We start from the raw sequence: 12,517 nt of genomic DNA on the forward strand, positions 1-12,517 counted from the left end.
TTTGACAAGGGAAGAAGAAGAGTAATCATTGCAAAATAGTTTCAGGGTCTTCTCCATAACAAAGACCTTCCAGGGGACAAGACAATTCCTGAGCCTCATTCCTCCCACATCAGCCAGGTCCCTCTAGTCCTTCTGGATCACCTAGTGGGGAAGGGGTGCATAGACCACAATGGTCAGGGCTTCAAGGAAATAGATTGTGCATGCTTCAGCCAGTAAAGGAGTAGGGGGCAGTGAAAAAACAGCTATGCCACTGGAGAAATATTTGGGAAGACTATAGATATGAGACACAGGACCATAATAACCCTTAGATTTAGGCAGAAATTAGATAACTTACCTCCCACATACTTACCACCACACCAACAAGTTTCCAGTATAATAATGTTAAATTATAGCTGAAAGCAGGGAAAGATAGACTTTCTCTGAGAAGGAATACTTTGGGAAGTGTCCTTGTTTTGTCTTTGGGAAGGACATTAGAGGATTTTGAAGTCCTTGGCACATAATGCCTAACTCGTAGCCAGATTAACATTAGTCCTCACATTGAAGACCACTTTACCTCAATTACTATTACCCAATATAATGTCTGGTGTTCAACAACAAATTCCAAGGCATGCCTAAGGGCAGATAAAACACAGTCTGAAGAAATAAAGCAATCTTCACAACCAGAGTCAGAAATGACACAGTTGTCAGGATTATCAGACAGGAAGTTTAAAGTAACAATGATTAATATGTAAAGACTTTAATGGGAAAAGTATGCAACATACAAGAACAGATGGGTGATGTTACGTATAGATATGGAAACTCTAGAAATAATCAAATGGAAATGCTGAAAATAAAAAGCATTGTAACAAATAAAAAGTATCTCTGATCTGACATGGCAGAGGAAAGATTCAATGAGGTTGAAAATAGGTTAATAGAACCTTCTCTAACTAAAATGCAAAGAGAATAAAGAATGGGGAAAAACAGAAAAGAATTATAGGACAATGTTAAAAAGTGTAACATACATGTAATTGGAATACAAGAAGAAGAGACTGGAGCAGAAGAATAATTTGAAGAAATAATGGCCGAGAGCTTTTCAAAACTAAGACAGATAGCAAACCACAGATCAAGAAAACTCAGAAAACATCAGCAGGAAAAAATACCAACCTCCCAACCAAATGAAAAATAAAAAATAAACCCATACCCAGGCATATCACATTCAAACTGCAGAAAAACAAAAACAAAGAATCTTCAAAAAATCCAGAAAAGTTGGGATGGGAGGAGGGGAAATCCTTTACCTAAACAGAAACAAGGATAAGAATTACAGTGGCCTTCTCATCAGAAACCATGCAAACCAGAAGAGAGTGGAGTGAAATATTTAAATTGCTGAAGGTAAACAAAATTCCCCGATCTTGAACTCTATATTCAAAGAAATTATCTTTTAAATGTGAAGAAGAAATAAAAACTTTCTCAGACAAACAAAAACTGAGAGCATTTATTGCCAGCTAACTTACTGCCTGAGGAATGTTAAAAGTTCTTCAGGCAGAAGGAAAATAACATAGGTCAGGAACTTGAACGTACATAAAGAAAGGAAGAGCAATGGAGAATAAGTAACTGAAATTACAATAAAATCTTTAATTTTTATTCCTAATTGATTTAAAAGATAACTGAGGTAGTAACAATAATAATGTATTGAGTGATCAAAACACATGAATAAATGAAATGAAATCTGAAGTGAAGTTAATGAATGACAGAAATGTTACCAAAATGGGAGGAAAGAATTGGAAATACTCTGATTTAAGGCACTTGTATCACTCTTAAACCTAGTTCTTTATAAAGATCAATGACACTGATAAAACTATAGCCATACTCTAACCAAGAAAAAAAAGAGAAAGGCACAAATTGCCAAAATTGGAAATAAAAGAGACTCATTACTGATCTGATCTCATGGACATCAGAAGAATAATAGATACTACAAACAGCTCTATGCCCACATATTTCTTAATTTAGATGAAATGAATCAATTCCTTAAAAGACACAAACTACTAAAACTCACAGAAGGAGAAATAAATAATCTAAGTAGCCTTATACCTATTAAAGATATTGAACCAACAAATAATAACCTTTGAAAAGAAAGCACCAGGCCCAGATTATTTTACTGGTGAATTCCATCAAGTATGTAAGGAAAAAATGATACCAATCTATACAATCTTTCCAAGAGAGAGAAAAGGAAGGAATACTTCTTAAATCATCCTATCAGGCCAGCATTGCCCTCATACTAAAACCAGATAAAGACATTACAAGAAATAAAAACTATAGACTGATATCTTTCATGAACAAACATGCAAAAACCCTCAACAATATACTGGCAATTTTAATCCATCAGTGTGTAAAAAGAATCACATACCATAGCCAAGTGGGATGTATTCCTGTTATGCAAAGCTCATTCAACATTTGAAAATCAGTTAATGTATCCATCACATTAACAGACTAAAGAAGAAAAGTCATATGATTTTACCAAGTGATGTAAGAAAAACATTTGACATTAAATGACACCAATTCTCTACAATCTCTTCCAGGAAATAGAAGTGGAGGGAGCACTTCCTAATGTATTCTGAGGCTAACATTGTCCTAATATCAAAACCAGATAAAGACACTGCAAGAAAGAAAAACAGCAGATTGATATCTCTCGTGAACAGAAATGCAAAAATGCTCAACAAAATACTAGCGATGTGAATCCATCAATGTATAAAAAGAATCATGTACCATAGCCAAGTGGGATTTATTCCAGTTATGTAAGGCTGATTCAACATTTGAAAATCAGTAAATGCAATCCATCGTATCAACAGACTAAAGAAGAAAAATCATATATTTTTATCAATTGATGCAGGACAAGAATTTAACATGATAAAAAACCTTCAGCAAACCAGAAATAGAGGGGAACTTTCTCAACCTGATAAGGCACATTTACCAAAAAATCTACAGCTAAAATAAGATCTGATGGTAAGGAGACCTCTCCTCTGAGATCAGGAGCAATGCAAGGATGTCTTCTCTCACCGCTCCAATATCATATTGGAAGATCTAGTTAGTGAAATAAGATAAAAGGAAGAAATAAAATGTATACAGATTGGAAAAGAATAAATAAAACCATCTTTATTTGCAGATGACATGATTATCTCCATATAAGATCCCAAAGAATCTATAAATAACCTCCTAGAAATAGTGTAGAGGTTGTAGGGAACAGGGTTAATATACAAAAGCTAATCATTTTCCCATATACCAGCACTGTACAAGAGAAATATTAATGGCATTAGAATCCCCAAAATTAAATACTAAGATAAAAATATAATATGTATAAGGTCTATATGAAAAACTACAAAAATCTGATGAAAGAAATAAAAAAAATCTAATAATTGGAGCAATAGTCTGTGTTCATGGATTGAAAGTCTCAATATTATTAAAATGTCAGTTCTTTCCACTTCAATCTATGGATTCAATGAATCCCAAGCACATTCCAGCAAGTTATTTTAGAAATATCGAAAACTGGTTCTAAAGTTTGTGTATGGAAAGGCAAAAGATCTAGAAGAAGTCAACACAATACTGAAGAGCAAAGTTGGAAGACTCATACTACTTGATTTCAAGACTTACTATAAAGTTATCAAGATTGGATGGTATTGGCCAAAAGATAGACACATACATCAATGGAACCGAACAGAAAGTGCAGTACTGGTTCTACACTAAAAAGGTCAACTGATCTTTGGCAAAGGAACGAAGGGAATTCAGCACAGAAAGAATAATCTTTTCAAGAAATAGTGCTAGAACAACTGGACATCCACAGGCAAAAAATGAACCTCCACTTAAACCTTACACTTTTCACAAAAATTTACTCAAAATGAATTGGACCATAGACTTAAATTTATAATGAAAAACTATAAAACATATAGAAGACAAAATAGGAGAGAATCGAGGTGACTGTGGGTTTGTTTATGTATTTTTAGGTAACACCAAAACATGATCCACAAAAGAAAGAAATTGGTCAGTTCCATTTTATTAAAATAAAGCCACTCTTAAGAGGATAAAAAAGACAAGCCACAGACTGGGAGAAAATATTTGCAAAATTCATATTTATAAAAGACTTGTATCCAAAATATACAAAGAACTCCTAAAACTTGAAAAGAAAACAAACAACCTAATTAAAAAACGGATGAAACGGCAACTGGGTGGCTCAGTCGGTTAAGCACCTGCTTTTGGCTCAGGTCATGATCCCTGGGATCAAGTCCCACATTGGAGTTCCTGCTCAGCAGGATGTTTGCTTCTCCCTTTGCCTCTGCCCCTCCCCCTGTTTGTGCTCTCTCTATCAAATAAGTAAGTAAAATATTTAAAATAATAAAAATAAAAAATGGATGAAAGGTTTAAACAGAGACCTTATTAAAGAAGATATATAACTGGGACACCTGGGTGGCTCAGCGGTTGAGCATCTGTCTTCGGCTCAGGGCATGATCCTGAGGTCCGAGGATTGAGTCCTGCATCAGGCTCCCTGCGAGGAGCCTGCTTCTCCCTCTGCCTATGTTTCTGCCTCTCTCTCTCTGTGTCTCTCATGAATAAATAAATACAATCTTTAAAAAACAAAAAGAAGATCTATAGCTGAAAAAAAAAGAGATAAAAAATACTTGCTATCATTTGTCATTAGGGCGATACAAAGTACACCAATAATATAATACTATGACAGAACTCTTAGAAAAAAGGTTAAATCCAAACTCTGACAAAACTGATTGCTGGCGAGGGTGTAGAGGAGAATAACGAGAGCTCTCATTCATTGCTGGTGGGAATATCCAAACTCTAGACCCAACATGGGGCTTGAACTCATGACCCTGCGATCAAGAATCTCATGCTCTACCGACTGAGCCAGCCAGGAGCCACGGTACAGCCATTTTTGAGGACCATTTGACAGTGTCTCACAAAGCTAAACGTAGTCTTACCATATAATCCAGCAATTGTGCTCGCAGGTATTTACCCAAATGAGTTGAAAATTATGTCCACATAAAAACCTGCATGTGAATGTTTATAGCTGCTTTATTTATGCATAATCATCAAAAACTAGAAGCAAACAAGATGACCTTTAATAGGAAAAGGAATAAACTGTGGTACATCACATAATGTAATATTATTTAGCAATAAAAAGGAATGAGCTATCAAACCATGCAAAGACATGGATGAGTCTTAAATGCACATCGCTTAAAGAAGCCATTCTGCAAGGTTACATTCTGTATGATTCCATTTATATGACATTCTGGAAAAGGCAAAACCCTAGAGCCACTAAATAGTAGTAGTTGTCAAAGTTTTGGTGGGAGTACAGTGGATGGGATTGGGGGAAGATTGAATAGGAGAAGCACAGGGGATTTTTTTAGAGCAGTGAGACTCTTCTGTATGAGACTATACAATGGCAGATAAATGATATTATGCATTTCTCAAAACTCATAGAACTGCAGCCCAAAGAGTGAACCTTGATGTATGCAAACTTTAAAAAGTCATTTAGGAGGTCAGTGAATCCCAGGATGAAATGCAGAATGTGACAAAAGAATCTAAGTATTATAAATGTATTAAGCAGCATAACCAAAGAGGATGGAAAGGAATGTACTAAGCTAATGAATAAAGTTTATAAGACTGAAGACAAAAGGCACTATATATAAGCACTAGAGTGGGTAAAATTGTTTCCTATTATTGGTTAACAATTTGGTTAACTATTCTGAAACCACTGTCCATGTATACTGGGATTAAACAAGTAAATGGATGGTAGATGGTGGGAGCTGGTTTCTCATTGTTGAAATGAGAAAGTTATAGAGAAGCAAGGAGAAGAAACTAGAAGTGTCCATGTGGTAATGGATTGGAGTTGGAAACATTAGGATGAACTCATGTTTAGCTTACTATAGATACAGACGGCGACACATAACAATATTTATAGGTATGTGCACACACATGAGTTTATTTCCTTGCACTGTCTGCTGAGAAGGCCTGGAAGCTAAAACACCCCAGGTGAAGTCATCACATCCAGAATCCAGGTCTTGGTTTATAGTACCATTCTCCAGTAAAAGAAACTAAACCTCCTTGAGAATTGGCTGGTTCTAGGACTGGGGTAGGAAATATGCAGATAATCCTGGAGCATCTCTTACTGCTGGAAAATAAGGAAGTTTTTAAGAAGATCCACAATGATGGTGATATGTCAAACAGACCCAAGAACTAACTGAAAGAGCCCTGTGCTGGCTAAAACTGTAATGATTTGAGGAACAAAATAAAGTAGTATTGGATTATAAGCCAAAGTATAAAATAAATATCCATGAGTCCATACTGACATATTCAATGATTGAATAAACAAATGGAGGGAAATAGACAAACATCCCCTGCAGAATCTATTTCAAACAATTTGTGTAGGTACTCGGCCCTCTGATAGGCATAATTCCCCTTTCTCTAAGTGTGGGCTGCATGTAGTGACTTCCTTCAAAGAGTTCACTGATGGAAAGAGGGGAGGAAGAGAATAAGTACAGTAGAGAAACCTGATAAATACTATCTTAGCAAGGTGATCAGGGTCAATATCAACAGTGGTAAGTCATATTGATAGTTGATATCACACCCTGCATATGGTATGACCTTGGTGCTTTATCTCTGTGGTCTTCTTCCCCAAAATTTATAATCCCTGCCTAATCATGAGAAAAACATCAGAGAAATCCCAGTTGAAGGACATTCTACCAAATATGTGACCAATACTCTTCAATAGTGTCCAAGTCTTTTTTTAAAGATTTTATTTATTTATTTATTTATTTATTTATTTATTTATTTATTTATGAGAGACACACAGAGAGAGAGAGAGGCAGAGACACAGGCAGAGGGAGAAGCAGGCTCCACGCAGGGAGCCCAATGTGGAACTCGATCCCAGGATCCCAGGGTCACGACCTGAGCCAAAGGCAGATGCTCAACCACTCAACACCACCCAGGTGTCCCTGTCCAAGTCTTTAAAACTAAAGTCTGAGAAATTGTTGCAGCCAATGGGAACCTAAGGAGACGTGATGATTAAATGGACTTTGGTAACCTGAATGGGATCTTGAAACAGAAAAGGGATATTATTTGAAACTAAGGAAATCTACAGAAAGACTTTCATAAGTAATGATGTATCAATATTGGTTCATTAATTGTGAGGAAATGTATCATACTAATGTAATGCATTAATAATAAGGAAAACTGGGTGTGGAGTATATGGAAATTCTCTGTACCATTTTTGCAATTTTTCTGTATGTTCGATACTATTCCAAGAACTTTAAAAGTTTATTTAGAATGGCAATGTTGATATAGAGTATTCAGTTTTTTGAGGCATAAGACCTTTATTTTTTAGCACAAAGGAGTGTGCTCAAGAATCTGTTACGAAAGCAGAGAATTGGAAATTCAATACACTGGTATTATTCACTAAAGCCCAGATTTTATCAGCAAAGTCTTCTCATTTTGTTCCTCTGCCTTTATTAGCATTTGCAACACTCTCAATTTAGCATCGTTTGCAATGTCATTACCATACTGGTTATTTCCTCTTCCAGATCATTAAGTTAAAATAGACCAACTCTGATACCACACCCTGTGGCAGTTCTGAGACCTTGTCCTCAAATGGCTGCAGAACTATGAAGTTAGAAACCAGCTAAATAATAATTATCTGCAAATGGCAATTTCCTAACTTAATTGGTTGAATTTCATTCTGCAGGTGGTGATATTAAAGCAAACGCTTTCCTGCTGTCCAAACAGACACGCTGTGGTTCTGAATTCTGATGGAAAGGTAACGAAGTGAGCTTGTTGTGGCGTATTGTTTGTCACTCCCCAGGGCTAATTGTTTGTATCTCAGAAAGCTCACTGCTATCAGATCAGTATTTCCATGATCCTCCTTTATCAGTTTGTACTGTTTTCCTGTGGGTGTAGTGGGTTTGTTTTAGGTCTCCCCAGAGTAGAAACTAAACTAGGTATCTTTCACCCACTACTTTCTTCCTCTGGAGTCACCAGCCATAGAGAAAGACATACATATGGCAGATGTACATCTCAATTCATTTTCACAAGGTTGAACACATTATTGTAACCAGGACCCAGATCAAGAAATAGAACATTACCACTACCACCCAGAAACCCTCTTATGCCACCATCCAGCCTGCACCCTCTACCACCACCTCCCAACCTCAAAGAGTAATCAGTACCCTGATTTTAAAACCATGGATTCATTTTGATTGTTTTTTTTTTGCATGTTTTAAATAAGTAAATTGAGTCATACATTATGTGTTCTTTTGGGCCTGACTTCTTTGCTCAGCACTGTGTCTCTGATAGTCATCCATTTGTGATGTGTAGTTGTAGATAATTCCTTCTCACTGCTCTATAGCCTTCCACTGAGTAAATAGACTTCAATTTGTTCAACTGCTGATGTGGATTTGGATGCTTTCTAGTTTGAGGCTGTTAAGAACAGTGCTGCTATTTAACTTTCTAGTTAGTATGTGTCTTTTGATGACTATGTGAATGCATTTTTGTTGGGTGTTGCTTAGCTATAGTAGATACAGGAGGCAGTGAAATGTAAAGTACTTGCAGCTTAAATTCAGATAAATCTGATTTTAAATTTCAGCTTGACTACTTACTAGGAACTTGGACAAGTTACTTAACCTCTCTGAGCTCACTTTTTAAAATCTGTCAGATTGGGGTGCCTGGGAGGCTCAGTCAGTTAAGGGTCCAACTCTTGATTTTGGCTTAGGTCATGATCTCAGGGTTTTGAGATCAAGCCCCCATTGGGTTCCATGTTGGGTGTGGAGCCTGCTTAAGATTCTCTCTCTCCCTTTGCCTCTGCCCCATCTCTCTCTCTCTCCCTCTCTCTAAAAAAAAAATTCTGTCAGATGGGGATTCAAATAGTCCTTGCCTCATCAGGCTGCTGTTCAGATTAAAAGAAATAATATATGACCAAAGTGTGATGAAGTGCTTGGCATAGAACAAGTACTCAATAATGTCTGCCATTGTTATTTGTAAATATCATTTATTGAAAAGTAACTCAACATTATTTAAGCTTCACACAGAGGTGAAATAAGCAGATTATTTACAGATTTTTTATTAAATTGTAAGATCCTGAAAAAAATGTGTACAGACCATAAAATTCTATTTAGACCTCTCCACTCAGCTACATCCCAACTATTGCTCCTCATTCTCTCAAATTCTGAGCACACAGAGATATGCCTGCAGCTAAGCCTTCTCCATCCCACAGGCTCCCATGAAAACTGAACATAAAATAAGAGAAATAAGTCTTCATTTCTGTCACAGTTTCCTTGTGGAAAGAATCGAAAGAATATTTGATACCTGGGACTCACTGCCAAATTTGTATCCATTTGGAACCCTTCATCTCTTCTAGATTATTCAGACCAGATCTTTATTATTAAAAATATATTTCACAGTATTGTACAAATACTATGTTGAAATAAAATGTCACACACAAGAGATAGCCCTGTCTTCTGTGGGTAAAAAGAAACTTTTTCCCTTTCAATAAAAATAATTCATGCTGTCTGTAAAGATATGGAAAAACTACAGAGAAGCATCGAGACAAAAGTGAAGAATGTTTGTAATCTTATTGCCCAGAGATTTCCGGGTATTCTTTGCCATTGAAAATTAATAAATTAATAAATAAATAAATATCCAATTACAAAATGTGGAAAATTTTTTAAAACATTGAAAAGCAAAATGAAACAGCAAATAAGAAGTCCCTTGTGGTCTTACCCTTCTAAGATACCTCTGTTGCTATCAGAGTTTGCTATTTTGTTGCTGTTTTTTTCCCTTATCTATACTTCTTCCTTCTTTTCCTTCTTTTTTTAAAATATTTTATTTATTTATTCTTGAGAGACAGAGAGAGAGAGAGAGAGAGAGAGAAAGAGAGAGGCGGAGATACAGGCAGAAGGAGGAGCAGGCTCCATGCAGGAAGCCGCATGTGGGACTGGATCCCAGGACTCCAGGATCATACCCTGAGCCGAAGGCAAGCACTAAACCGCTGAGCCACCCAGGTGTCCCTCCTTCTTCTTTCTTGAAATAATGATATCAATTATAATACTCTTTTGTAGTCTTTTTTTTTTTACCTCTTTTGGACATATCAAGTATTGAATGTTTCATTAACTATTCATCTAAAGTTTGATTTTTATTTTTATAAAGTCTGATTATTTAATGACTATGTGGCATTCCATTTTATGAATTATTTGCTTAACAATCTCCAGGCAGGGATCCCTGGGTGGCGCAGTGGTTTAGCGCCTGCCTTTGGCCCAGGGCGCGATCCTGGAGACCCGGGATCGAATCCCACGTCGGGCTCCCGGTGCATGGAGCCTGCTTCTCCCTCTGCCTATGTCTCTGCCTGTGTGTGTGTGTGTGTGTGTGTGTGTGTGTGTGTGTGACTATCATAAAAAAAAACAAAAAAACAAAACAATCTCCGGGCATTGAGTATTGTTCACAATTTTTCATTAAGAAGCGTATGAAGAGGTTCACTATATATATATATATATATATATATATATATATATATATATATCTTTTGCATCTCTGATTATTTCCTTACTATGATTTTCTAGAAGCAGAGTTACTGATTCCAAGCCTATGCCCATTAAACAATGTTTGATAGCATTTGCCAAATTGCCTTTCTAGACATTTTACCATTTTGTTTTTATTTTTGAGAAAGAGAGAGTATGTGAGCATGAAAGGTGAGAGACGTGGCAGGGAGTGTGAGAGGAGGCAGAGGGAGAGGGAGAGAGAATCTTTAGCAGGCTCCATGCTCAGCACAGAGCCTGGTATGGGGCTTGATCTCATGACCCTGAGATCATGACCTGAGCCAGAACCAAGAGTCGGATGCTTAACTGATTGAGCCACCCAGGCACCCATTGAAGTTTCATCATTTTAATTGCTACCATCAGTTTTAGGGAGAGCCATTTCATCATGCTTTTGGCAGTATTGAGCATTATGATTTTAATTTTTACAAATGTATTAGGGAAACATTATTTCAGTGTTTTTATTTTTCTTTGACAGTGCGGTTGGATAGCTTTTCAACTATTTTCCATCTTAATTTCTTCTATGAATTAGTTTTTTTATATCCTTTGACTTTTTTCTTATTTATTTATGTTTTTCTCATTGGGTTCCTAGTTTGTATATGTTCAATGATTTATAGATTTTTTAATATTTTTTAATATATTGACTAATCTTTGTTTTTCTTATTTACTGTTAATACATATCTTAGTTCATCATATGACATTCATGGTATCCTTGGACATAGAGAAATTCAAAAATTTTAAGCCAAGAACCAAATCTTTAATCATTCTATTAGCTGTTCACAGTATGATGTCTTACATTATATGTAGAAATCCCTTGTCAGTCAGAAGTTAATAAAATTTTAATTTATAGTTTCTGCCTTTTTAAAAATAATTTTGTTCTTAACATTTGACTCCTTGATTCATCTAGAATTTACTTGACATTATAAGATTATATTATGAATCTAACTTGATTTTCTCCAACTAGTTAATTTTCCAAACCCCTCTGTTAAATAAACATCTATCCTTATTCTTTTTGGGATTCCTTCTTAGTTGCGTTTGAGATTAAAATACATACAAAGGTATGTTTCATGGTTATCTATTTGTTCCTATTGATCTTTTATTTATGGGATAAATCTCTATTATGTATCTATACATACTGTGTCCTAGACCCTGTGGCAGATACTGGGACATATAAGCTCCATAAATTCAAGTCTTCTTATCACTTCTTATTTTTTCCCCACTTGCTTCTTAACATCCAATTAATTTGAAAGCCTTTGGACCGTAGGAAACAAATCTTCTTTTTCTACTCATTCCTCCATGATGTTTTTGCCAAGGCCAGATGCATTATAGGGCCTTGATTGATTGGGAAAACCAATCAAAAAAATGTTCTGCTCCTTCCATTCCACCTTTTTAAGCAAAGGCAGAAAGATTCTTTTTCAAGATGCAGCTATGGCAAGTGAGAACATTAAACCTAGTCAGAAAGCCTTGCGTTGTGATTATATACTAACTTCATGGCTTTAGAAAAATGTGTTCACTTCTTGGACTTTCAGTTTCCTCATCTTTAAAATGGAATTAATAGGGATGCCTGGGTGGCTCAACAGTTGAGTGTCTGCCTTTGGCTCAGGGTGTGATCCCAGGGTCCAGGGATCAAGTCCCACATCGGGCTCCTTGCATGGAGCCTGCTTGTCCCTCTGCCTATGTCTCTGCCTCTCTCTCTCTCTCTCTCTGTCTCATGAATAAATAAATAAAATATTTAAAAATAGAATTAATTGCACTTGTCTTATGGGAATCTCTGAGGATGAAATGAGAATAGGTATTATAAGTCTTCAAAAATTGTAAAATGGGGATTCCTGTTAAGCATCTGCCTTCAGCTCAGGTCATAGTCCCATGGCCCTGGGATCAAGCCCCACATCAGGCTCCCTGCTCAGTGGGGAGTCTGCTTCTCCCTCTCCCTCCACCCCTTCAGCCCTGCCCGTGATCTC

General features: G+C 36.4%; 1 long non-coding RNA gene across 1 annotated transcript in view; it reads left to right on the forward strand.

Annotated features, from left to right (window-relative positions):
• Positions 1–12,517, forward strand: part of LOC112673166 (uncharacterized) — a 127,730-nt gene that overhangs the window by 24,902 nt on the left and 90,311 nt on the right. Inside the window, exon 3 of the long non-coding RNA XR_003144695.3 lies at positions 7,718–7,789. This is a non-coding gene — a long non-coding RNA (uncharacterized LOC112673166). The remainder of the gene's footprint in view (positions 1–7,717; positions 7,790–12,517) is intronic.

Source organism: Canis lupus, chromosome X (assembly GCF_003254725.2).
Source record: "Canis lupus dingo isolate Sandy chromosome X, ASM325472v2, whole genome shotgun sequence".
NCBI lineage: Eukaryota > Metazoa > Chordata > Mammalia > Carnivora > Canidae > Canis > Canis lupus.